The following is a 6,000-nucleotide window of genomic DNA, read 5'->3' as shown; positions in this document are numbered from 1 at the left end:
AAACCCTAAACCCTAAACCCTAAACCCTAAACCCTAAACCCTAAACCCTAAACCCTAAACCCTAAACCCTAAACCCTAAACCCTAAACCCTAAACCCTAAACCCTAAACCCTAAACCCTAAACCCTAAACCCTAAACCCTAAACCCTAAACCCTAAACCCTAAACCCTAAACCCTAAACCCTAAACCCTAAACCCTAAACCCTAAACCCTAAACCCTAAACCCTAAACCCTAAACCCTAAACCCTAAACCCTAAACCCTAAACCCTAAACCCTAAACCCTAAACCCTAAACCCTAAACCCTAAACCCTAAACCCTAAACCCTAAACCCTAAACCCTAAACCCTAAACCCTAAACCCTAAACCCTAAACCCTAAACCCTAAACCCTAAACCCTAAACCCTAAACCCTAAACCCTAAACCCTAAACCCTAAACCCTAAACCCTAAACCCTAAACCCTAAACCCTAAACCCTAAACCCTAAACCCTAAACCCTAAACCCTAAACCCTAAACCCTAAACCCTAAACCCTAAACCCTAAACCCTAAACCCTAAACCCTAAACCCTAAACCCTAAACCCTAAACCCTAAACCCTAAACCCTAAACCCTAAACCCTAAACCCTAAACCCTAAACCCTAAACCCTAAACCCTAAACCCTAAACCCTAAACCCTAAACCCTAAACCCTAAACCCTAAACCCTAAACCCTAAACCCTAAACCCTAAACCCTAAACCCTAAACCCTAAACCCTAAACCCTAAACCCTAAACCCTAAACCCTAAACCCTAAACCCTAAACCCTAAACCCTAAACCCTAAACCCTAAACCCTAAACCCTAAACCCTAAACCCTAAACCCTAAACCCTAAACCCTAAACCCTAAACCCTAAACCCTAAACCCTAAACCCTAAACCCTAAACCCTAAACCCTAAACCCTAAACCCTAAACCCTAAACCCTAAACCCTAAACCCTAAACCCTAAACCCTAAACCCTAAACCCTAAACCCTAAACCCTAAACCCTAAACCCTAAACCCTAAACCCTAAACCCTAAACCCTAAACCCTAAACCCTAAACCCTAAACCCTAAACCCTAAACCCTAAACCCTAAACCCTAAACCCTAAACCCTAAACCCTAAACCCTAAACCCTAAACCCTAAACCCTAAACCCTAAACCCTAAACCCTAAACCCTAAACCCTAAACCCTAAACCCTAAACCCTAAACCCTAAACCCTAAACCCTAAACCCTAAACCCTAAACCCTAAACCCTAAACCCTAAACCCTAAACCCTAAACCCTAAACCCTAAACCCTAAACCCTAAACCCTAAACCCTAAACCCTAAACCCTAAACCCTAAACCCTAAACCCTAAACCCTAAACCCTAAACCCTAAACCCTAAACCCTAAACCCTAAACCCTAAACCCTAAACCCTAAACCCTAAACCCTAAACCCTAAACCCTAAACCCTAAACCCTAAACCCTAAACCCTAAACCCTAAACCCTAAACCCTAAACCCTAAACCCTAAACCCTAAACCCTAAACCCTAAACCCTAAACCCTAAACCCTAAACCCTAAACCCTAAACCCTAAACCCTAAACCCTAAACCCTAAACCCTAAACCCTAAACCCTAAACCCTAAACCCTAAACCCTAAACCCTAAACCCTAAACCCTAAACCCTAAACCCTAAACCCTAAACCCTAAACCCTAAACCCTAAACCCTAAACCCTAAACCCTAAACCCTAAACCCTAAACCCTAAACCCTAAACCCTAAACCCTAAACCCTAAACCCTAAACCCTAAACCCTAAACCCTAAACCCTAAACCCTAAACCCTAAACCCTAAACCCTAAACCCTAAACCCTAAACCCTAAACCCTAAACCCTAAACCCTAAACCCTAAACCCTAAACCCTAAACCCTAAACCCTAAACCCTAAACCCTAAACCCTAAACCCTAAACCCTAAACCCTAAACCCTAAACCCTAAACCCTAAACCCTAAACCCTAAACCCTAAACCCTAAACCCTAAACCCTAAACCCTAAACCCTAAACCCTAAACCCTAAACCCTAAACCCTAAACCCTAAACCCTAAACCCTAAACCCTAAACCCTAAACCCTAAACCCTAAACCCTAAACCCTAAACCCTAAACCCTAAACCCTAAACCCTAAACCCTAAACCCTAAACCCTAAACCCTAAACCCTAAACCCTAAACCCTAAACCCTAAACCCTAAACCCTAAACCCTAAACCCTAAACCCTAAACCCTAAACCCTAAACCCTAAACCCTAAACCCTAAACCCTAAACCCTAAACCCTAAACCCTAAACCCTAAACCCTAAACCCTAAACCCTAAACCCTAAACCCTAAACCCTAAACCCTAAACCCTAAACCCTAAACCCTAAACCCTAAACCCTAAACCCTAAACCCTAAACCCTAAACCCTAAACCCTAAACCCTAAACCCTAAACCCTAAACCCTAAACCCTAAACCCTAAACCCTAAACCCTAAACCCTAAACCCTAAACCCTAAACCCTAAACCCTAAACCCTAAACCCTAAACCCTAAACCCTAAACCCTAAACCCTAAACCCTAAACCCTAAACCCTAAACCCTAAACCCTAAACCCTAAACCCTAAACCCTAAACCCTAAACCCTAAACCCTAAACCCTAAACCCTAAACCCTAAACCCTAAACCCTAAACCCTAAACCCTAAACCCTAAACCCTAAACCCTAAACCCTAAACCCTAAACCCTAAACCCTAAACCCTAAACCCTAAACCCTAAACCCTAAACCCTAAACCCTAAACCCTAAACCCTAAACCCTAAACCCTAAACCCTAAACCCTAAACCCTAAACCCTAAACCCTAAACCCTAAACCCTAAACCCTAAACCCTAAACCCTAAACCCTAAACCCTAAACCCTAAACCCTAAACCCTAAACCCTAAACCCTAAACCCTAAACCCTAAACCCTAAACCCTAAACCCTAAACCCTAAACCCTAAACCCTAAACCCTAAACCCTAAACCCTAAACCCTAAACCCTAAACCCTAAACCCTAAACCCTAAACCCTAAACCCTAAACCCTAAACCCTAAACCCTAAACCCTAAACCCTAAACCCTAAACCCTAAACCCTAAACCCTAAACCCTAAACCCTAAACCCTAAACCCTAAACCCTAAACCCTAAACCCTAAACCCTAAACCCTAAACCCTAAACCCTAAACCCTAAACCCTAAACCCTAAACCCTAAACCCTAAACCCTAAACCCTAAACCCTAAACCCTAAACCCTAAACCCTAAACCCTAAACCCTAAACCCTAAACCCTAAACCCTAAACCCTAAACCCTAAACCCTAAACCCTAAACCCTAAACCCTAAACCCTAAACCCTAAACCCTAAACCCTAAACCCTAAACCCTAAACCCTAAACCCTAAACCCTAAACCCTAAACCCTAAACCCTAAACCCTAAACCCTAAACCCTAAACCCTAAACCCTAAACCCTAAACCCTAAACCCTAAACCCTAAACCCTAAACCCTAAACCCTAAACCCTAAACCCTAAACCCTAAACCCTAAACCCTAAACCCTAAACCCTAAACCCTAAACCCTAAACCCTAAACCCTAAACCCTAAACCCTAAACCCTAAACCCTAAACCCTAAACCCTAAACCCTAAACCCTAAACCCTAAACCCTAAACCCTAAACCCTAAACCCTAAACCCTAAACCCTAAACCCTAAACCCTAAACCCTAAACCCTAAACCCTAAACCCTAAACCCTAAACCCTAAACCCTAAACCCTAAACCCTAAACCCTAAACCCTAAACCCTAAACCCTAAACCCTAAACCCTAAACCCTAAACCCTAAACCCTAAACCCTAAACCCTAAACCCTAAACCCTAAACCCTAAACCCTAAACCCTAAACCCTAAACCCTAAACCCTAAACCCTAAACCCTAAACCCTAAACCCTAAACCCTAAACCCTAAACCCTAAACCCTAAACCCTAAACCCTAAACCCTAAACCCTAAACCCTAAACCCTAAACCCTAAACCCTAAACCCTAAACCCTAAACCCTAAACCCTAAACCCTAAACCCTAAACCCTAAACCCTAAACCCTAAACCCTAAACCCTAAACCCTAAACCCTAAACCCTAAACCCTAAACCCTAAACCCTAAACCCTAAACCCTAAACCCTAAACCCTAAACCCTAAACCCTAAACCCTAAACCCTAAACCCTAAACCCTAAACCCTAAACCCTAAACCCTAAACCCTAAACCCTAAACCCTAAACCCTAAACCCTAAACCCTAAACCCTAAACCCTAAACCCTAAACCCTAAACCCTAAACCCTAAACCCTAAACCCTAAACCCTAAACCCTAAACCCTAAACCCTAAACCCTAAACCCTAAACCCTAAACCCTAAACCCTAAACCCTAAACCCTAAACCCTAAACCCTAAACCCTAAACCCTAAACCCTAAACCCTAAACCCTAAACCCTAAACCCTAAACCCTAAACCCTAAACCCTAAACCCTAAACCCTAAACCCTAAACCCTAAACCCTAAACCCTAAACCCTAAACCCTAAACCCTAAACCCTAAACCCTAAACCCTAAACCCTAAACCCTAAACCCTAAACCCTAAACCCTAAACCCTAAACCCTAAACCCTAAACCCTAAACCCTAAACCCTAAACCCTAAACCCTAAACCCTAAACCCTAAACCCTAAACCCTAAACCCTAAACCCTAAACCCTAAACCCTAAACCCTAAACCCTAAACCCTAAACCCTAAACCCTAAACCCTAAACCCTAAACCCTAAACCCTAAACCCTAAACCCTAAACCCTAAACCCTAAATCTCAAAAATATCCAACTGAAATCTCATTTTCCAAATCACCATTCTAGCATCAAATAGGTGGAAATAGAAATTAATATCATAAATATTTCTCTTCCAATTTAAATCGTATCTAATTTTGTTATATAAATTAAAAAAATATAAATTTTATCAAAATAGTAATTATAAATTCAAGTTTGTCAAAAATAATAGTAAATATAATTTGAGAATATATAAAACTTAGTATCATATAAAATAATGTCATATAAAATCATGCATCCAATTAAACACATTAATTATCACTTAGCACATATTACTAACGGGATAGTCCTAATTAGATGGACATTGAGAATTATCTTGTCACGCGATTCTAGACAACGTACGCTCCTAATAATCTCTGTCTACTAATCCGTTGTCTTTAATATCAAAATCTTGCCTTTTTTGATTAAATTTTAAGCAATTGGAGGACGGAGGAAGTAGTTTGTAGGAGAAAAGAAAGTGTGAGTAATAATGTGAATGAATTAAGGGTGAATGGTTTAATTTATAGTGGGTAACTGAGGTTAGTTATAAGATTTAGAGGGAGAAGTTATTTGTTAATGAGGAGTTATTTTATTTTATTTTATTTTTTTATTTATAAAATTTCTGAAATTTATTTATTTATTTATTATTATTATTATTTAAAAAAAAAAGACGGATGTTACAAAACCCTAAACCCTTACCCTAACCCCTAAACCCTAACCCTTAAACCCTAACCCTAAACCCTAAACCCTAGAATAAAGAGCATTCTTTAGTCTTTTATTGGTTTAAGTCTCTCAGCATTTATTGGTTTAAATTTATCCCAAAATCCCAATACTAATGTACAACTGACAAAATAATAATCTTCTACAAAAATTTACCTCTCTTATTCATTCCATATCACAATAAAAATCAAATATTCGTTGAACATAAAGGATAAATCGATAAACATAAACCTGTAAATGGGTTTGAGTGTGCTGTTTATTTTTATTATAGTTGGTGGAATTCAGGTTAAGTTTTTGTTGAGGTGGTGGTGATGATGGCGATTAAGTCTTTGAAATCCTGACTCGAGGGAATTTGGTGGTGTTGATGTCTTAATGGTGAGAGGCCTAAAAAAACCCCAGTTGAGGAAACATGAAAATAAATGGGAAATAAAACAAAGCCAAAGTCTTAATTCTAAAATATAGGTTGATTACGCAATCC

The sequence above is a fragment of the Amaranthus tricolor genome, chromosome 7, assembly GCF_026212465.1.
Source record: "Amaranthus tricolor cultivar Red isolate AtriRed21 chromosome 7, ASM2621246v1, whole genome shotgun sequence".
Taxonomy (NCBI): domain Eukaryota; kingdom Viridiplantae; phylum Streptophyta; class Magnoliopsida; order Caryophyllales; family Amaranthaceae; genus Amaranthus; species Amaranthus tricolor.
Note: the sequence above shows the minus strand (reverse complement) of the source record.